This window comes from Anomaloglossus baeobatrachus, unplaced genomic scaffold, assembly GCF_048569485.1.
Source record: "Anomaloglossus baeobatrachus isolate aAnoBae1 unplaced genomic scaffold, aAnoBae1.hap1 Scaffold_2391, whole genome shotgun sequence".
NCBI lineage: Eukaryota > Metazoa > Chordata > Amphibia > Anura > Aromobatidae > Anomaloglossus > Anomaloglossus baeobatrachus.
This window is the reverse complement of record NW_027442041.1, coordinates 70,348-90,290: the sequence shown is the minus strand read 5'-3', so window position 1 is coordinate 90,290 and position 19,943 is coordinate 70,348. Positions and strand designations below refer to the sequence as shown.

Here is a 19,943-nt window from a genome sequence, read left to right as displayed (position 1 = left end):
TAACCTTTGTTAGTAAGCTTTTCTGTAGCCTGCCTGTTGATGTATTTTCGGTTTGAACAGTGCACAACATGAAGAGACGGAACACTGGCGGCTTGTCACAATGCCCCCCGATGACATCACAATAGCGCTGCTGCCTAGAAAACAAGCTGCGCAGAAGAAGTTGTTCTTTGGGTGGGAGGGTGGGCTAGTGGAAGGAGGGGGCAATCTCTTTTTTTCCCGGGTGGTAGGGGGATGACAGGAGAAGGGAAGCGGGTGGTGAGAAAGGTACAGAGGGCAGGGTTTGGGGGCTGGGAAGGAAAGGGAAAAGATTAGGGTTTGGGGATGATGAAAGGGCTTTCTACGGGTAAGGATGGCAAAGGGTGGCAGTGACGGAAAGTCAGGCAACCTGTCCTGTCCGTCTTTTTGTATCGTGAATTGGAAAGACTGCAAGGGGGAGGGGAGTTGCTTGCGCCCTAAAGGAGGAGTTATTCAGATTCATTGCAGTGGGCGGCGGCTGCAAAACGCACCATTCTTCTTGTTTTTGCTCTGCAAAGCAGCCTTTTCAAGGGTTGGCTTGGGTGACAAAATGTCTTGTGTAGGCGTGGGTTTGTCTCCCTCTCGCTCTCTCTCCCTAAGATGTGTCCGGCATAGGCCAGGGTGCCACTCGAGGCCCAAACCAATTCTGGTTATCGCTTCTCGGCCTTTTGGCTAAGATCAAGTGTAGTATCTGTTCTTATCAGTTTAATATCTGATACGTCCCCTATCTGGGGACCATATATTAAATGGATTTTTAGAACAGGGAGATGGAAAAAGAGCTTGCTCTGTCCACTCCACGCATTGACCTGGTATTGCAGTACCTCCAGGAACGGTGCACCCCTTCTTAACCCAGTTTCCAAAAGCAGAACTCGATTCACCTGATTCATATTGGCCCGATTAGCGAATTGAAATGAATTTTTATCTAACACACTTTTTACTTGCTTTATTCATCCAAATAGCAAACTCATCACCACTCAACTTCACCAACTCTGCTATGTCCCGTGCAGTATCTTGTTGTCAGTCTAATCTAGATCATGTGTAATTGAATGGAATAGATCCCTTTTGGACAAAGTGGAGTCAGATGCTGCAGTGACCACAGGTGTGAGAGGATCTACAATTGGCATCTGGTGTTATCTCTCTGCTTCCACTCCAAATAAAGTTACCTGTTGTTACCTGAACGTCAAATACTAAGAATGGGCGGCCTATGAAAGAATTAGTACTTTCATTAAGTATACTAAACCGGCTAATTGGGAATAGACAAACTGTAAAAAGCCCTCTGAGAAAGCCCCTCTCTAACCTTTGTTAGTAAGCTTTTCTGTAGCCTGCCTGTTGATGTATTTTCGGTTTGAACAGTGCACAACATGAAGAGACGGAACACTGGCGGCTTGTCACAATGCCCCCCGATGACATCACAATAGCGCTGCTGCCTAGAAAACAAGCTGCGCAGAAGAAGTTGTTCTTTGGGTGGGAGGGTGGGCTAGTGGAAGGAGGGGGCAATCTCTTTTTTTCCCGGGTGGTAGGGGGATGACAGGAGAAGGGAAGCGGGTGGTGAGAAAGGTACAGAGGGCAGGGTTTGGGGGCTGGGAAGGAAAGGGAAAAGATTAGGGTTTGGGGATGATGAAAGGGCTTTCTACGGGTAAGGATGGCAAAGGGTGGCAGTGACGGAAAGTCAGGCAACCTGTCCTGTCCGTCTTTTTGTATCGTGAATTGGAAAGACTGCAAGGGGGAGGGGAGTTGCTTGCGCCCTAAAGGAGGAGTTATTCAGATTCATTGCAGTGGGCGGCGGCTGCAAAACGCACCATTCTTCTTGTTTTTGCTCTGCAAAGCAGCCTTTTCAAGGGTTGGCTTGGGTGACAAAATGTCTTGTGTAGGCGTGGGTTTGTCTCCCTCTCGCTCTCTCTCCCTAAGATGTGTCCGGCATAGGCCAGGGTGCCACTCGAGGCCCAAACCAATTCTGGTTATCGCTTCTTGGCCTTTTGGCTAAGATCAAGTGTAGTATCTGTTCTTATCAGTTTAATATCTGATACGTCCCCTATCTGGGGACCATATATTAAATGGATTTTTAGAACAGGGAGATGGAAAAAGAGCTTGCTCTGTCCACTCCACGCATTGACCTGGTATTGCAGTACCTCCAGGAACGGTGCACCCCTTCTTAACCCAGTTTCCAAAAGCAGAACTCGATTCACCTGATTCATATTAGCCCGATTAGCGAATTGAAATGAATTTTTATCTAACACACTTTTTACTTGCTTTATTCATCCAAATAGCAAACTCATCACCACTCAACTTCACCAACTCTGCTATGTCCCGTGCAGTATCTTGTTGTCAGTCTAATCTAGATCATGTGTAATTGAATGGAATAGATCCCTTTTGGACAAAGTGGAGTCAGATGCTGCAGTGACCACAGGTGTGAGAGGATCTACAATTGGCATCTGGTGTTATCTCTCTGCTTCCACTCCAAATAAAGTTACCTGTTGTTACCTGAACGTCAAATACTAAGAATGGGCGGCCTATGAAAGAATTAGTACTTTCATTAAGTATACTAAACCGGCTAATTGGGAATAGACAAACTGTAAAAAGCCCTCTGAGAAAGCCCCTCTCTAACCTTTGTTAGTAAGCTTTTCTGTAGCCTGCCTGTTGATGTATTTTCGGTTTGAACAGTGCACAACATGAAGAGACGGAACACTGGCGGCTTGTCACAATGCCCCCCGATGACATCACAATAGCGCTGCTGCCTAGAAAACAAGCTGCGCAGAAGAAGTTGTTCTTTGGGTGGGAGGGTGGGCTAGTGGAAGGAGGGGGCAATCTCTTTTTTTCCCGGGTGGTAGGGGGATGACAGGAGAAGGGAAGCGGGTGGTGAGAAAGGTACAGAGGGCAGGGTTTGGGGGCTGGGAAGGAAAGGGAAAAGATTAGGGTTTGGGGATGATGAAAGGGCTTTCTACGGGTAAGGATGGCAAAGGGTGGCAGTGACGGAAAGTCAGGCAACCTGTCCTGTCCGTCTTTTTGTATCGTGAATTGGAAAGACTGCAAGGGGGAGGGGAGTTGCTTGCGCCCTAAAGGAGGAGTTATTCAGATTCATTGCAGTGGGCGGCGGCTGCAAAACGCACCATTCTTCTTGTTTTTGCTCTGCAAAGCAGCCTTTTCAAGGGTTGGCTTGGGTGACAAAATGTCTTGTGTAGGCGTGGGTTTGTCTCCCTCTCGCTCTCTCTCCCTAAGATGTGTCCGGCATAGGCCAGGGTGCCACTCGAGGCCCAAACCAATTCTGGTTATCGCTTCTCGGCCTTTTGGCTAAGATCAAGTGTAGTATCTGTTCTTATCAGTTTAATATCTGATACGTCCCCTATCTGGGGACCATATATTAAATGGATTTTTAGAACAGGGAGATGGAAAAAGAGCTTGCTCTGTCCACTCCACGCATTGACCTGGTATTGCAGTACCTCCAGGAACGGTGCACCCCTTCTTAACCCAGTTTCCAAAAGCAGAACTCGATTCACCTGATTCATATTAGCCCGATTAGCGAATTGAAATGAATTTTTATCTAACACACTTTTTACTTGCTTTATTCATCCAAATAGCAAACTCATCACCACTCAACTTCACCAACTCTGCTATGTCCCGTGCAGTATCTTGTTGTCAGTCTAATCTAGATCATGTGTAATTGAATGGAATAGATCCCTTTTGGACAAAGTGGAGTCAGATGCTGCAGTGACCACAGGTGTGAGAGGATCTACAATTGGCATCTGGTGTTATCTCTCTGCTTCCACTCCAAATAAAGTTACCTGTTGTTACCTGAACGTCAAATACTAAGAATGGGCGGCCTATGAAAGAATTAGTACTTTCATTAAGTATACTAAACCGGCTAATTGGGAATAGACAAACTGTAAAAAGCCCTCTGAGAAAGCCCCTCTCTAACCTTTGTTAGTAAGCTTTTCTGTAGCCTGCCTGTTGATGTATTTTCGGTTTGAACAGTGCACAACATGAAGAGACGGAACACTGGCGGCTTGTCACAATGCCCCCCGATGACATCACAATAGCGCTGCTGCCTAGAAAACAAGCTGCGCAGAAGAAGTTGTTCTTTGGGTGGGAGGGTGGGCTAGTGGAAGGAGGGGGCAATCTCTTTTTTTCCCGGGTGGTAGGGGGATGACAGGAGAAGGGAAGCGGGTGGTGAGAAAGGTACAGAGGGCAGGGTTTGGGGGCTGGGAAGGAAAGGGAAAAGATTAGGGTTTGGGGATGATGAAAGGGCTTTCTACGGGTAAGGATGGCAAAGGGTGGCAGTGACGGAAAGTCAGGCAACCTGTCCTGTCCGTCTTTTTGTATCGTGAATTGGAAAGACTGCAAGGGGGAGGGGAGTTGCTTGCGCCCTAAAGGAGGAGTTATTCAGATTCATTGCAGTGGGCGGCGGCTGCAAAACGCACCATTCTTCTTGTTTTTGCTCTGCAAAGCAGCCTTTTCAAGGGTTGGCTTGGGTGACAAAATGTCTTGTGTAGGCGTGGGTTTGTCTCCCTCTCGCTCTCTCTCCCTAAGATGTGTCCGGCATAGGCCAGGGTGCCACTCGAGGCCCAAACCAATTCTGGTTATCGCTTCTCGGCCTTTTGGCTAAGATCAAGTGTAGTATCTGTTCTTATCAGTTTAATATCTGATACGTCCCCTATCTGGGGACCATATATTAAATGGATTTTTAGAACAGGGAGATGGAAAAAGAGCTTGCTCTGTCCACTCCACGCATTGACCTGGTATTGCAGTACCTCCAGGAACGGTGCACCCCTTCTTAACCCAGTTTCCAAAAGCAGAACTCGATTCACCTGATTCATATTAGCCCGATTAGCGAATTGAAATGAATTTTTATCTAACACACTTTTTACTTGCTTTATTCATCCAAATAGCAAACTCATCACCACTCAACTTCACCAACTCTGCTATGTCCCGTGCAGTATCTTGTTGTCAGTCTAATCTAGATCATGTGTAATTGAATGGAATAGATCCCTTTTGGACAAAGTGGAGTCAGATGCTGCAGTGACCACAGGTGTGAGAGGATCTACAATTGGCATCTGGTGTTATCTCTCTGCTTCCACTCCAAATAAAGTTACCTGTTGTTACCTGAACGTCAAATACTAAGAATGGGCGGCCTATGAAAGAATTAGTACTTTCATTAAGTATACTAAACCGGCTAATTGGGAATAGACAAACTGTAAAAAGCCCTCTGAGAAAGCCCCTCTCTAACCTTTGTTAGTAAGCTTTTCTGTAGCCTGCCTGTTGATGTATTTTCGGTTTGAACAGTGCACAACATGAAGAGACGGAACACTGGCGGCTTGTCACAATGCCCCCCGATGACATCACAATAGCGCTGCTGCCTAGAAAACAAGCTGCGCAGAAGAAGTTGTTCTTTGGGTGGGAGGGTGGGCTAGTGGAAGGAGGGGGCAATCTCTTTTTTTCCCGGGTGGTAGGGGGATGACAGGAGAAGGGAAGCGGGTGGTGAGAAAGGTACAGAGGGCAGGGTTTGGGGGCTGGGAAGGAAAGGGAAAAGATTAGGGTTTGGGGATGATGAAAGGGCTTTCTACGGGTAAGGATGGCAAAGGGTGGCAGTGACGGAAAGTCAGGCAACCTGTCCTGTCCGTCTTTTTGTATCGTGAATTGGAAAGACTGCAAGGGGGAGGGGAGTTGCTTGCGCCCTAAAGGAGGAGTTATTCAGATTCATTGCAGTGGGCGGCGGCTGCAAAACGCACCATTCTTCTTGTTTTTGCTCTGCAAAGCAGCCTTTTCAAGGGTTGGCTTGGGTGACAAAATGTCTTGTGTAGGCGTGGGTTTGTCTCCCTCTCGCTCTCTCTCCCTAAGATGTGTCCGGCATAGGCCAGGGTGCCACTCGAGGCCCAAACCAATTCTGGTTATCGCTTCTCGGCCTTTTGGCTAAGATCAAGTGTAGTATCTGTTCTTATCAGTTTAATATCTGATACGTCCCCTATCTGGGGACCATATATTAAATGGATTTTTAGAACAGGGAGATGGAAAAAGAGCTTGCTCTGTCCACTCCACGCATTGACCTGGTATTGCAGTACCTCCAGGAACGGTGCACCCCTTCTTAACCCAGTTTCCAAAAGCAGAACTCGATTCACCTGATTCATATTAGCCCGATTAGCGAATTGAAATGAATTTTTATCTAACACACTTTTTACTTGCTTTATTCATCCAAATAGCAAACTCATCACCACTCAACTTCACCAACTCTGCTATGTCCCGTGCAGTATCTTGTTGTCAGTCTAATCTAGATCATGTGTAATTGAATGGAATAGATCCCTTTTGGACAAAGTGGAGTCAGATGCTGCAGTGACCACAGGTGTGAGAGGATCTACAATTGGCATCTGGTGTTATCTCTCTGCTTCCACTCCAAATAAAGTTACCTGTTGTTACCTGAACGTCAAATACTAAGAATGGGCGGCCTATGAAAGAATTAGTACTTTCATTAAGTATACTAAACCGGCTAATTGGGAATAGACAAACTGTAAAAAGCCCTCTGAGAAAGCCCCTCTCTAACCTTTGTTAGTAAGCTTTTCTGTAGCCTGCCTGTTGATGTATTTTCGGTTTGAACAGTGCACAACATGAAGAGACGGAACACTGGCGGCTTGTCACAATGCCCCCCGATGACATCACAATAGCGCTGCTGCCTAGAAAACAAGCTGCGCAGAAGAAGTTGTTCTTTGGGTGGGAGGGTGGGCTAGTGGAAGGAGGGGGCAATCTCTTTTTTTCCCGGGTGGTAGGGGGATGACAGGAGAAGGGAAGCGGGTGGTGAGAAAGGTACAGAGGGCAGGGTTTGGGGGCTGGGAAGGAAAGGGAAAAGATTAGGGTTTGGGGATGATGAAAGGGCTTTCTACGGGTAAGGATGGCAAAGGGTGGCAGTGACGGAAAGTCAGGCAACCTGTCCTGTCCGTCTTTTTGTATCGTGAATTGGAAAGACTGCAAGGGGGAGGGGAGTTGCTTGCGCCCTAAAGGAGGAGTTATTCAGATTCATTGCAGTGGGCGGCGGCTGCAAAACGCACCATTCTTCTTGTTTTTGCTCTGCAAAGCAGCCTTTTCAAGGGTTGGCTTGGGTGACAAAATGTCTTGTGTAGGCGTGGGTTTGTCTCCCTCTCGCTCTCTCTCCCTAAGATGTGTCCGGCATAGGCCAGGGTGCCACTCGAGGCCCAAACCAATTCTGGTTATCGCTTCTCGGCCTTTTGGCTAAGATCAAGTGTAGTATCTGTTCTTATCAGTTTAATATCTGATACGTCCCCTATCTGGGGACCATATATTAAATGGATTTTTAGAACAGGGAGATGGAAAAAGAGCTTGCTCTGTCCACTCCACGCATTGACCTGGTATTGCAGTTCCTCCAGGAACGGTGCACCCCTTCTTAACCCAGTTTCCAAAAGCAGAACTCGATTCACCTGATTCATATTAGCCCGATTAGCGAATTGAAATGAATTTTTATCTAACACACTTTTTACTTGCTTTATTCATCCAAATAGCAAACTCATCACCACTCAACTTCACCAACTCTGCTATGTCCCGTGCAGTATCTTGTTGTCAGTCTAATCTAGATCATGTGTAATTGAATGGAATAGATCCCTTTTGGACAAAGTGGAGTCAGATGCTGCAGTGACCACAGGTGTGAGAGGATCTACAATTGGCATCTGGTGTTATCTCTCTGCTTCCACTCCAAATAAAGTTACCTGTTGTTACCTGAACGTCAAATACTAAGAATGGGCGGCCTATGAAAGAATTAGTACTTTCATTAAGTATACTAAACCGGCTAATTGGGAATAGACAAACTGTAAAAAGCCCTCTGAGAAAGCCCCTCTCTAACCTTTGTTAGTAAGCTTTTCTGTAGCCTGCCTGTTGATGTATTTTCGGTTTGAACAGTGCACAACATGAAGAGACGGAACACTGGCGGCTTGTCACAATGCCCCCCGATGACATCACAATAGCGCTGCTGCCTAGAAAACAAGCTGCGCAGAAGAAGTTGTTCTTTGGGTGGGAGGGTGGGCTAGTGGAAGGAGGGGGCAATCTCTTTTTTTCCCGGGTGGTAGGGGGATGACAGGAGAAGGGAAGCGGGTGGTGAGAAAGGTACAGAGGGCAGGGTTTGGGGGCTGGGAAGGAAAGGGAAAAGATTAGGGTTTGGGGATGATGAAAGGGCTTTCTACGGGTAAGGATGGCAAAGGGTGGCAGTGACGGAAAGTCAGGCAACCTGTCCTGTCCGTCTTTTTGTATCGTGAATTGGAAAGACTGCAAGGGGGAGGGGAGTTGCTTGCGCCCTAAAGGAGGAGTTATTCAGATTCATTGCAGTGGGCGGCGGCTGCAAAACGCACCATTCTTCTTGTTTTTGCTCTGCAAAGCAGCCTTTTCAAGGGTTGGCTTGGGTGACAAAATGTCTTGTGTAGGCGTGGGTTTGTCTCCCTCTCGCTCTCTCTCCCTAAGATGTGTCCGGCATAGGCCAGGGTGCCACTCGAGGCCCAAACCAATTCTGGTTATCGCTTCTCGGCCTTTTGGCTAAGATCAAGTGTAGTATCTGTTCTTATCAGTTTAATATCTGATACGTCCCCTATCTGGGGACCATATATTAAATGGATTTTTAGAACAGGGAGATGGAAAAAGAGCTTGCTCTGTCCACTCCACGCATTGACCTGGTATTGCAGTACCTCCAGGAACGGTGCACCCCTTCTTAACCCAGTTTCCAAAAGCAGAACTCGATTCACCTGATTCATATTAGCCCGATTAGCGAATTGAAATGAATTTTTATCTAACACACTTTTTACTTGCTTTATTCATCCAAATAGCAAACTCATCACCACTCAACTTCACCAACTCTGCTATGTCCCGTGCAGTATCTTGTTGTCAGTCTAATCTAGATCATGTGTAATTGAATGGAATAGATCCCTTTTGGACAAAGTGGAGTCAGATGCTGCAGTGACCACAGGTGTGAGAGGATCTACAATTGGCATCTGGTGTTATCTCTCTGCTTCCACTCCAAATAAAGTTACCTGTTGTTACCTGAACGTCAAATACTAAGAATGGGCGGCCTATGAAAGAATTAGTACTTTCATTAAGTATACTAAACCGGCTAATTGGGAATAGACAAACTGTAAAAAGCCCTCTGAGAAAGCCCCTCTCTAACCTTTGTTAGTAAGCTTTTCTGTAGCCTGCCTGTTGATGTATTTTCGGTTTGAACAGTGCACAACATGAAGAGACGGAACACTGGCGGCTTGTCACAATGCCCCCCTATGACATCACAATAGCGCTGCTGCCTAGAAAACAAGCTGCGCAGAAGAAGTTGTTCTTTGGGTGGGAGGGTGGGCTAGTGGAAGGAGGGGGCAATCTCTTTTTTTCCCGGGTGGTAGGGGGATGACAGGAGAAGGGAAGCGGGTGGTGAGAAAGGTACAGAGGGCAGGGTTTGGGGGCTGGGAAGGAAAGGGAAAAGATTAGGGTTTGGGGATGATGAAAGGGCTTTCTACGGGTAAGGATGGCAAAGGGTGGCAGTGACGGAAAGTCAGGCAACCTGTCCTGTCCGTCTTTTTGTATCGTGAATTGGAAAGACTGCAAGGGGGAGGGGAGTTGCTTGCGCCCTAAAGGAGGAGTTATTCAGATTCATTGCAGTGGGCGGCGGCTGCAAAACGCACCATTCTTCTTGTTTTTGCTCTGCAAAGCAGCCTTTTCAAGGGTTGGCTTGGGTGACAAAATGTCTTGTGTAGGCGTGGGTTTGTCTCCCTCTCGCTCTCTCTCCCTAAGATGTGTCCGGCATAGGCCAGGGTGCCACTCGAGGCCCACACCAATTCTGGTTATCGCTTCTCGGCCTTTTGGCTAAGATCAAGTGTAGTATCTGTTCTTATCAGTTTAATATCTGATACGTCCCCTATCTGGGGACCATATATTAAATGGATTTTTAGAACAGGGAGATGGAAAAAGAGCTTGCTCTGTCCACTCCACGCATTGACCTGGTATTGCAGTACCTCCAGGAACGGTGCACCCCTTCTTAACCCAGTTTCCAAAAGCAGAACTCGATTCACCTGATTCATATTAGCCCGATTAGCGAATTGAAATGAATTTTTATCTAACACACTTTTTACTTGCTTTATTCATCCAAATAGCAAACTCATCACCACTCAACTTCACCAACTCTGCTATGTCCCGTGCAGTATCTTGTTGTCAGTCTAATCTAGATCATGTGTAATTGAATGGAATAGATCCCTTTTGGACAAAGTGGAGTCAGATGCTGCAGTGACCACAGGTGTGAGAGGATCTACAATTGGCATCTGGTGTTATCTCTCTGCTTCCACTCCAAATAAAGTTACCTGTTGTTACCTGAACGTCAAATACTAAGAATGGGCGGCCTATGAAAGAATTAGTACTTTCATTAAGTATACTAAACCGGCTAATTGGGAATAGACAAACTGTAAAAAGCCCTCTGAGAAAGCCCCTCTCTAACCTTTGTTAGTAAGCTTTTCTGTAGCCTGCCTGTTGATGTATTTTCGGTTTGAACAGTGCACAACATGAAGAGACGGAACACTGGCGGCTTGTCACAATGCCCCCCGATGACATCACAATAGCGCTGCTGCCTAGAAAACAAGCTGCGCAGAAGAAGTTGTTCTTTGGGTGGGAGGGTGGGCTAGTGGAAGGAGGGGGCAATCTCTTTTTTTCCCGGGTGGTAGGGGGATGACAGGAGAAGGGAAGCGGGTGGTGAGAAAGGTACAGAGGGCAGGGTTTGGGGGCTGGGAAGGAAAGGGAAAAGATTAGGGTTTGGGGATGATGAAAGGGCTTTCTACGGGTAAGGATGGCAAAGGGTGGCAGTGACGGAAAGTCAGGCAACCTGTCCTGTCCGTCTTTTTGTATCGTGAATTGGAAAGACTGCAAGGGGGAGGGGAGTTGCTTGCGCCCTAAAGGAGGAGTTATTCAGATTCATTGCAGTGGGCGGCGGCTGCAAAACGCACCATTCTTCTTGTTTTTGCTCTGCAAAGCAGCCTTTTCAAGGGTTGGCTTGGGTGACAAAATGTCTTGTGTAGGCGTGGGTTTGTCTCCCTCTCGCTCTCTCTCCCTAAGATGTGTCCGGCATAGGCCAGGGTGCCACTCGAGGCCCAAACCAATTCTGGTTATCGCTTCTCGGCCTTTTGGCTAAGATCAAGTGTAGTATCTGTTCTTATCAGTTTAATATCTGATACGTCCCCTATCTGGGGACCATATATTAAATGGATTTTTAGAACAGGGAGATGGAAAAAGAGCTTGCTCTGTCCACTCCACGCATTGACCTGGTATTGCAGTACCTCCAGGAACGGTGCACCCCTTCTTAACCCAGTTTCCAAAAGCAGAACTCGATTCACCTGATTCATATTAGCCCGATTAGCGAATTGAAATGAATTTTTATCTAACACACTTTTTACTTGCTTTATTCATCCAAATAGCAAACTCATCACCACTCAACTTCACCAACTCTGCTATGTCCCGTGCAGTATCTTGTTGTCAGTCTAATCTAGATCATGTGTAATTGAATGGAATAGATCCCTTTTGGACAAAGTGGAGTCAGATGCTGCAGTGACCACAGGTGTGAGAGGATCTACAATTGGCATCTGGTGTTATCTCTCTGCTTCCACTCCAAATAAAGTTACCTGTTGTTACCTGAACGTCAAATACTAAGAATGGGCGGCCTATGAAAGAATTAGTACTTTCATTAAGTATACTAAACCGGCTAATTGGGAATAGACAAACTGTAAAAAGCCCTCTGAGAAAGCCCCTCTCTAACCTTTGTTAGTAAGCTTTTCTGTAGCCTGCCTGTTGATGTATTTTCGGTTTGAACAGTGCACAACATGAAGAGACGGAACACTGGCGGCTTGTCACAATGCCCCCCGATGACATCACAATAGCGCTGCTGCCTAGAAAACAAGCTGCGCAGAAGAAGTTGTTCTTTGGGTGGGAGGGTGGGCTAGTGGAAGGAGGGGGCAATCTCTTTTTTTCCCGGGTGGTAGGGGGATGACAGGAGAAGGGAAGCGGGTGGTGAGAAAGGTACAGAGGGCAGGGTTTGGGGGCTGGGAAGGAAAGGGAAAAGATTAGGGTTTGGGGATGATGAAAGGGCTTTCTACGGGTAAGGATGGCAAAGGGTGGCAGTGACGGAAAGTCAGGCAACCTGTCCTGTCCGTCTTTTTGTATCGTGAATTGGAAAGACTGCAAGGGGGAGGGGAGTTGCTTGCGCCCTAAAGGAGGAGTTATTCAGATTCATTGCAGTGGGCGGCGGCTGCAAAACGCACCATTCTTCTTGTTTTTGCTCTGCAAAGCAGCCTTTTCAAGGGTTGGCTTGGGTGACAAAATGTCTTGTGTAGGCGTGGGTTTGTCTCCCTCTCGCTCTCTCTCCCTAAGATGTGTCCGGCATAGGCCAGGGTGCCACTCGAGGCCCAAACCAATTCTGGTTATCGCTTCTCGGCCTTTTGGCTAAGATCAAGTGTAGTATCTGTTCTTATCAGTTTAATATCTGATACGTCCCCTATCTGGGGACCATATATTAAATGGATTTTTAGAACAGGGAGATGGAAAAAGAGCTTGCTCTGTCCACTCCACGCATTGACCTGGTATTGCAGTACCTCCAGGAACGGTGCACCCCTTCTTAACCCAGTTTCCAAAAGCAGAACTCGATTCACCTGATTCATATTAGCCCGATTAGCGAATTGAAATGAATTTTTATCTAACACACTTTTTACTTGCTTTATTCATCCAAATAGCAAACTCATCACCACTCAACTTCACCAACTCTGCTATGTCCCGTGCAGTATCTTGTTGTCAGTCTAATCTAGATCATGTGTAATTGAATGGAATAGATCCCTTTTGGACAAAGTGGAGTCAGATGCTGCAGTGACCACAGGTGTGAGAGGATCTACAATTGGCATCTGGTGTTATCTCTCTGCTTCCACTCCAAATAAAGTTACCTGTTGTTACCTGAACGTCAAATACTAAGAATGGGCGGCCTATGAAAGAATTAGTACTTTCATTAAGTATACTAAACCGGCTAATTGGGAATAGACAAACTGTAAAAAGCCCTCTGAGAAAGCCCCTCTCTAACCTTTGTTAGTAAGCTTTTCTGTAGCCTGCCTGTTGATGTATTTTCGGTTTGAACAGTGCACAACATGAAGAGACGGAACACTGGCGGCTTGTCACAATGCCCCCCGATGACATCACAATAGCGCTGCTGCCTAGAAAACAAGCTGCGCAGAAGAAGTTGTTCTTTGGGTGGGAGGGTGGGCTAGTGGAAGGAGGGGGCAATCTCTTTTTTTCCCGGGTGGTAGGGGGATGACAGGAGAAGGGAAGCGGGTGGTGAGAAAGGTACAGAGGGCAGGGTTTGGGGGCTGGGAAGGAAAGGGAAAAGATTAGGGTTTGGGGATGATGAAAGGGCTTTCTACGGGTAAGGATGGCAAAGGGTGGCAGTGACGGAAAGTCAGGCAACCTGTCCTGTCCGTCTTTTTGTATCGTGAATTGGAAAGACTGCAAGGGGGAGGGGAGTTGCTTGCGCCCTAAAGGAGGAGTTATTCAGATTCATTGCAGTGGGCGGCGGCTGCAAAACGCACCATTCTTCTTGTTTTTGCTCTGCAAAGCAGCCTTTTCAAGGGTTGGCTTGGGTGACAAAATGTCTTGTGTAGGCGTGGGTTTGTCTCCCTCTCGCTCTCTCTCCCTAAGATGTGTCCGGCATAGGCCAGGGTGCCACTCGAGGCCCAAACCAATTCTGGTTATCGCTTCTCGGCCTTTTGGCTAAGATCAAGTGTAGTATCTGTTCTTATCAGTTTAATATCTGATACGTCCCCTATCTGGGGACCATATATTAAATGGATTTTTAGAACAGGGAGATGGAAAAAGAGCTTGCTCTGTCCACTCCACGCATTGACCTGGTATTGCAGTACCTCCAGGAACGGTGCACCCCTTCTTAACCCAGTTTCCAAAAGCAGAACTCGATTCACCTGATTCATATTAGCCCGATTAGCGAATTGAAATGAATTTTTATCTAACACACTTTTTACTTGCTTTATTCATCCAAATAGCAAACTCATCACCACTCAACTTCACCAACTCTGCTATGTCCCGTGCAGTATCTTGTTGTCAGTCTAATCTAGATCATGTGTAATTGAATGGAATAGATCCCTTTTGGACAAAGTGGAGTCAGATGCTGCAGTGACCACAGGTGTGAGAGGATCTACAATTGGCATCTGGTGTTATCTCTCTGCTTCCACTCCAAATAAAGTTACCTGTTGTTACCTGAACGTCAAATACTAAGAATGGGCGGCCTATGAAAGAATTAGTACTTTCATTAAGTATACTAAACCGGCTAATTGGGAATAGACAAACTGTAAAAAGCCCTCTGAGAAAGCCCCTCTCTAACCTTTGTTAGTAAGCTTTTCTGTAGCCTGCCTGTTGATGTATTTTCGGTTTGAACAGTGCACAACATGAAGAGACGGAACACTGGCGGCTTGTCACAATGCCCCCCGATGACATCACAATAGCGCTGCTGCCTAGAAAACAAGCTGCGCAGAAGAAGTTGTTCTTTGGGTGGGAGGGTGGGCTAGTGGAAGGAGGGGGCAATCTCTTTTTTTCCCGGGTGGTAGGGGGATGACAGGAGAAGGGAAGCGGGTGGTGAGAAAGGTACAGAGGGCAGGGTTTGGGGGCTGGGAAGGAAAGGGAAAAGATTAGGGTTTGGGGATGATGAAAGGGCTTTCTACGGGTAAGGATGGCAAAGGGTGGCAGTGACGGAAAGTCAGGCAACCTGTCCTGTCCGTCTTTTTGTATCGTGAATTGGAAAGACTGCAAGGGGGAGGGGAGTTGCTTGCGCCCTAAAGGAGGAGTTATTCAGATTCATTGCAGTGGGCGGCGGCTGCAAAACGCACCATTCTTCTTGTTTTTGCTCTGCAAAGCAGCCTTTTCAAGGGTTGGCTTGGGTGACAAAATGTCTTGTGTAGGCGTGGGTTTGTCTCCCTCTCGCTCTCTCTCCCTAAGATGTGTCCGGCATAGGCCAGGGTGCCACTCGAGGCCCAAACCAATTCTGGTTATCGCTTCTCGGCCTTTTGGCTAAGATCAAGTGTAGTATCTGTTCTTATCAGTTTAATATCTGATACGTCCCCTATCTGGGGACCATATATTAAATGGATTTTTAGAACAGGGAGATGGAAAAAGAGCTTGCTCTGTCCACTCCACGCATTGACCTGGTATTGCAGTACCTCCAGGAACGGTGCACCCCTTCTTAACCCAGTTTCCAAAAGCAGAACTCGATTCACCTGATTCATATTAGCCCGATTAGCGAATTGAAATGAATTTTTATCTAACACACTTTTTACTTGCTTTATTCATCCAAATAGCAAACTCATCACCACTCAACTTCACCAACTCTGCTATGTCCCGTGCAGTATCTTGTTGTCAGTCTAATCTAGATCATGTGTAATTGAATGGAATAGATCCCTTTTGGACAAAGTGGAGTCAGATGCTGCAGTGACCACAGGTGTGAGAGGATCTACAATTGGCATCTGGTGTTATCTCTCTGCTTCCACTCCAAATAAAGTTACCTGTTGTTACCTGAACGTCAAATACTAAGAATGGGCGGCCTATGAAAGAATTAGTACTTTCATTAAGTATACTAAACCGGCTAATTGGGAATAGACAAACTGTAAAAAGCCCTCTGAGAAAGCCCCTCTCTAACCTTTGTTAGTAAGCTTTTCTGTAGCCTGCCTGTTGATGTATTTTCGGTTTGAACAGTGCACAACATGAAGAGACGGAACACTGGCGGCTTGTCACAATGCCCCCCGATGACATCACAATAGCGCTGCTGCCTAGAAAACAAGCTGCGCAGAAGAAGTTGTTCTTTGGGTGGGAGGGTGGGCTAGTGGAAGGAGGGGGCAATCTCTTTTTTTCCCGGGTGGTAGGGGGATGACAGGAGAAGGGAAGCGGGTGGTGAGAAAGGTACAGAGGGCAGGGTTTGGGGGCTGGGAAGGAAAGGGAAAAGATTAGGGTTTGGGGATGATGAAAGGGCTTTCTACGGGTAAGGATGGCAAAGGGTGGCAGTGACGGAAAGTCAGGCAACCTGTCCTGTCCGTCTTTTTGTATCGTGAATTGGAAAGACTGCAAGGGGGAGGGGAGTTGCTTGCGCCCTAAAGGAGGAGTTATTCAGATTCATTGCAGTGGGCGGCGGCTGCAAAACGCACCATTCTTCTTGTTTTTGCTCTGCAAAGCAGCCTTTTCAAGGGTTGGCTTGGGTGACAAAATGTCTTGTGTAGGCGTGGGTTTGTCTCCCTCTCGCTCTCTCTCCCTAAGATGTGTCCGGCATAGGCCAGGGTGCCACTCGAGGCCCAAACCAATTCTGGTTATCGCTTCTCGGCCTTTTGGCTAAGATCAAGTGTAGTATCTGTTCTTATCAGTTTAATATCTGATACGTCCCCTATCTGGGGACCATATATTAAATGGATTTTTAGAACAGGGAGATGGAAAAAGAGCTTGCTCTGTCCACTCCACGCATTGACCTGGTATTGCAGTACCTCCAGGAACGGTGCACCCCTTCTTAACCCAGTTTCCAAAAGCAGAACTCGATTCACCTGATTCATATTAGCCCGATTAGCGAATTGAAATGAATTTTTATCTAACACACTTTTTACTTGCTTTATTCATCCAAATAGCAAACTCATCACCACTCAACTTCACCAACTCTGCTATGTCCCGTGCAGTATCTTGTTGTCAGTCTAATCTAGATCATGTGTAATTGAATGGAATAGATCCCTTTTGGACAAAGTGGAGTCAGATGCTGCAGTGACCACAGGTGTGAGAGGATCTACAATTGGCATCTGGTGTTATCTCTCTGCTTCCACTCCAAATAAAGTTACCTGTTGTTACCTGAACGTCAAATACTAAGAATGGGCGGCCTATAAAAGAATTAGTACTTTCATTAAGTATACTAAACCGGCTAATTGGGAATAGACAAACTGTAAAAAGCCCTCTGAGAAAGCCCCTCTCTAACCTTTGTTAGTAAGCTTTTCTGTAGCCTGCCTGTTGATGTATTTTCGGTTTGAACAGTGCACAACATGAAGAGACGGAACACTGGCGGCTTGTCACAATGCCCCCCGATGACATCACAATAGCGCTGCTGCCTAGAAAACAAGCTGCGCAGAAGAAGTTGTTCTTTGGGTGGGAGGGTGGGCTAGTGGAAGGAGGGGGCAATCTCTTTTTTTCCCGGGTGGTAGGGGGATGACAGGAGAAGGGAAGCGGGTGGTGAGAAAGGTACAGAGGGCAGGGTTTGGGGGCTGGGAAGGAAAGGGAAAAGATTAGGGTTTGGGGATGATGAAAGGGCTTTCTACGGGTAAGGATGGCAAAGGGTGGCAGTGACGGAAAGTCAGGCAACCTGTCCTGTCCGTCTTTTTGTATCGTGAATTGGAAAGACTGCAAGGGGGAGGGGAGTTGCTTGCGCCCTAAAGGAGGAGTTATTCAGATTCATTGCAGTGGGCGGCGGCTGCAAAACGCACCATTCTTCTTGTTTTTGCTCTGCAAAGCAGCCTTTTCAAGGGTTGGCTTGGGTGACAAAATGTCTTGTGTAGGCGTGGGTTTGTCTCCCTCTCGCTCTCTCTCCCTAAGATGTGTCCGGCATAGGCCAGGGTGCCACTCGAGGCCCAAACCAATTCTGGTTATCGCTTCTCGGCCTTTTGGCTAAGATCAAGTGTAGTATCTGTTCTTATCAGTTTAATATCTGATACGTCCCCTATCTGGGGACCATATATTAAATGGATTTTTAGAACAGGGAGATGGAAAAAGAGCTTGCTCTGTCCACTCCACGCATTGACCTGGTATTGCAGTACCTCCAGGAACGGTGCACCCCTTCTTAACCCAGTTTCCAAAAGCAGAACTCGATTCACCTGATTCATATTAGCCCGATTAGCGAATTGAAATGAATTTTTATCTAACACACTTTTTACTTGCTTTATTCATCCAAATAGCAAACTCATCACCACTCAACTTCACCAACTCTGCTATGTCCCGTGCAGTATCTTGTTGTCAGTCTAATCTAGATCATGTGTAATTGAATGGAATAGATCCCTTTTGGACAAAGTGGAGTCAGATGCTGCAGTGACCACAGGTGTGAGAGGATCTACAATTGGCATCTGGTGTTATCTCTCTGCTTCCACTCCAAATAAAGTTACCTGTTGTTACCTGAACGTCAAATACTAAGAATGGGCGGCCTATGAAAGAATTAGTACTTTCATTAAGTATACTAAACCGGCTAATTGGGAATAGACAAACTGTAAAAAGCCCTCTGAGAAAGCCCCTCTCTAACCTTTGTTAGTAAGCTTTTCTGTAGCCTGCCTGTTGATGTATTTTCGGTTTGAACAGTGCACAACATGAAGAGACGGAACACTGGCGGCTTGTCACAATGCCCCCCGATGACATCACAATAGCGCTGCTGCCTAGAAAACAAGCTGCGCAGAAGAAGTTGTTCTTTGGGTGGGAGGGTGGGCTAGTGGAAGGAGGGGGCAATCTCTTTTTTTCCCGGGTGGTAGGGGGATGACAGGAGAAGGGAAGCGGGTGGTGAGAAAGGTACAGAGGGCAGGGTTTGGGGGCTGGGAAGGAAAGGGAAAAGATTAGGGTTTGGGGATGATGAAAGGGCTTTCTACGGGTAAGGATGGCAAAGGGTGGCAGTGACGGAAAGTCAGGCAACCTGTCCTGTCCGTCTTTTTGTATCGTGAATTGGAAAGACTGCAAGGGGGAGGGGAGTTGCTTGCGCCCTAAAGGAGGAGTTATTCAGATTCATTGCAGTGGGCGGCGGCTGCAAAACGCACCATTCTTCTTGTTTTTGCTCTGCAAAGCAGCCTTTTCAAGGGTTGGCTTGGGTGACAAAATGTCTTGTGTAGGCGTGGGTTTGTCTCCCTCTCGCTCTCTCTCCCTAAGATGTGTCCGGCATAGGCCAGGGTGCCACTCGAGGCCCAAACCAATTCTGGTTATCGCTTCTCGGCCTTTTGGCTAAGATCAAGTGTAGTATCTGTTCTTATCAGTTTAATATCTGATACGTCCCCTATCTGGGGACCATATATTAAATGGATTTTTAGAACAGGGAGATGGAAAAAGAGCTTGCTCTGTCCACTCCACGCATTGACCTGGTATTGCAGTACCTCCAGGAACGGTGCACCCCTTCTTAACCCAGTTTCCAAAAGCAGAACTCGATTCACCTGATTCATATTAGCCCGATTAGCGAATTGAAATGAATTTTTATCTAACACACTTTTTACTTGCTTTATTCATCCAAATAGCAAACTCATCACCACTCAACTTCACCAACTCTGCTATGTCCCGTGCAGTATCTTGTTGTCAGTCTAATCTAGATCATGTGTAATTGAATGGAATAGATCCCTTTTGGACAAAGTGGAGTCAGATGCTGCAGTGACCACAGGTGTGAGAGGATCTACAATTGGCATCTGGTGTTATCTCTCTGCTTCCACTCCAAATAAAGTTACCTGTTGTTACCTGAACGTCAAATACTAAGAATGGGCGGCCTATGAAAGAATTAGTACTTTCATTAAGTATACTAAACCGGCTAATTGGGAATAGACAAACTGTAAAAAGCCCTCTGAGAAAGCCCCTCTCTAACCTTTGTTAGTAAGCTTTTCTGTAGCCTGCCTGTTGATGTATTTTCGGTTTGAACAGTGCACAACATGAAGAGACGGAACACTGGCGGCTTGTCACAATGCCCCCCGATGACATCACAATAGCGCTGCTGCCTAGAAAACAAGCTGCGCAGAAGAAGTTGTTCTTTGGGTGGGAGGGTGGGCTAGTGGAAGGAGGGGGCAATCTCTTTTTTTCCCGGGTGGTAGGGGGATGACAGGAGAAGGGAAGCGGGTGGTGAGAAAGGTACAGAGGGCAGGGTTTGGGGGCTGGGAAGGAAAGGGAAAAGATTAGGGTTTGGGGAT

General features: G+C 46.8%; 15 non-coding genes across 15 annotated transcripts; all 15 read left to right on the top strand.

Moving 5' to 3' along the window:
• Positions 1–667: 667 nt before the first annotated feature.
• Positions 668–858, top strand: LOC142261701 (U2 spliceosomal RNA). The gene has a single exon (XR_012729251.1). It is a non-coding gene; the product is annotated as a U2 spliceosomal RNA (small nuclear RNA).
• Positions 859–1,975: 1,117 nt separating this feature from the next.
• Positions 1,976–2,166, top strand: LOC142261814 (U2 spliceosomal RNA). Its single transcript, XR_012729353.1, has one exon. It is a non-coding gene; the product is annotated as a U2 spliceosomal RNA (small nuclear RNA).
• Positions 2,167–3,283: 1,117 nt separating this feature from the next.
• On the top strand, positions 3,284–3,474 carry LOC142261700 (U2 spliceosomal RNA). Its single transcript, XR_012729250.1, has one exon. It is a non-coding gene; the product is annotated as a U2 spliceosomal RNA (small nuclear RNA).
• Positions 3,475–4,591: 1,117 nt separating this feature from the next.
• LOC142261699 (U2 spliceosomal RNA) lies at positions 4,592–4,782 on the top strand. Its single transcript, XR_012729249.1, has one exon. It is a non-coding gene; the product is annotated as a U2 spliceosomal RNA (small nuclear RNA).
• A 1,117-nt stretch (positions 4,783–5,899) lies between these two features.
• Positions 5,900–6,090, top strand: LOC142261698 (U2 spliceosomal RNA). Its single transcript, XR_012729248.1, has one exon. It is a non-coding gene; the product is annotated as a U2 spliceosomal RNA (small nuclear RNA).
• Positions 6,091–7,207: 1,117 nt separating this feature from the next.
• Positions 7,208–7,398, top strand: LOC142261815 (U2 spliceosomal RNA). Its single transcript, XR_012729354.1, has one exon. It is a non-coding gene; the product is annotated as a U2 spliceosomal RNA (small nuclear RNA).
• Positions 7,399–8,515: 1,117 nt separating this feature from the next.
• Positions 8,516–8,706, top strand: LOC142261697 (U2 spliceosomal RNA). Its single transcript, XR_012729247.1, has one exon. It is a non-coding gene; the product is annotated as a U2 spliceosomal RNA (small nuclear RNA).
• Positions 8,707–9,823: 1,117 nt separating this feature from the next.
• LOC142261695 (U2 spliceosomal RNA) lies at positions 9,824–10,014 on the top strand. The gene has a single exon (XR_012729246.1). It is a non-coding gene; the product is annotated as a U2 spliceosomal RNA (small nuclear RNA).
• Positions 10,015–11,131: 1,117 nt separating this feature from the next.
• LOC142261693 (U2 spliceosomal RNA) lies at positions 11,132–11,322 on the top strand. Its single transcript, XR_012729244.1, has one exon. It is a non-coding gene; the product is annotated as a U2 spliceosomal RNA (small nuclear RNA).
• Positions 11,323–12,439: 1,117 nt separating this feature from the next.
• LOC142261692 (U2 spliceosomal RNA) lies at positions 12,440–12,630 on the top strand. The gene has a single exon (XR_012729243.1). It is a non-coding gene; the product is annotated as a U2 spliceosomal RNA (small nuclear RNA).
• Positions 12,631–13,747: 1,117 nt separating this feature from the next.
• LOC142261691 (U2 spliceosomal RNA) lies at positions 13,748–13,938 on the top strand. Its single transcript, XR_012729242.1, has one exon. It is a non-coding gene; the product is annotated as a U2 spliceosomal RNA (small nuclear RNA).
• A 1,117-nt stretch (positions 13,939–15,055) lies between these two features.
• LOC142261690 (U2 spliceosomal RNA) lies at positions 15,056–15,246 on the top strand. Its single transcript, XR_012729241.1, has one exon. It is a non-coding gene; the product is annotated as a U2 spliceosomal RNA (small nuclear RNA).
• Positions 15,247–16,363: 1,117 nt separating this feature from the next.
• LOC142261689 (U2 spliceosomal RNA) lies at positions 16,364–16,554 on the top strand. The gene has a single exon (XR_012729240.1). It is a non-coding gene; the product is annotated as a U2 spliceosomal RNA (small nuclear RNA).
• A 1,117-nt stretch (positions 16,555–17,671) lies between these two features.
• On the top strand, positions 17,672–17,862 carry LOC142261897 (U2 spliceosomal RNA). The gene has a single exon (XR_012729417.1). It is a non-coding gene; the product is annotated as a U2 spliceosomal RNA (small nuclear RNA).
• Positions 17,863–18,979: 1,117 nt separating this feature from the next.
• Positions 18,980–19,170, top strand: LOC142261895 (U2 spliceosomal RNA). The gene has a single exon (XR_012729416.1). It is a non-coding gene; the product is annotated as a U2 spliceosomal RNA (small nuclear RNA).
• Positions 19,171–19,943: the final 773 nt, after the last annotated feature.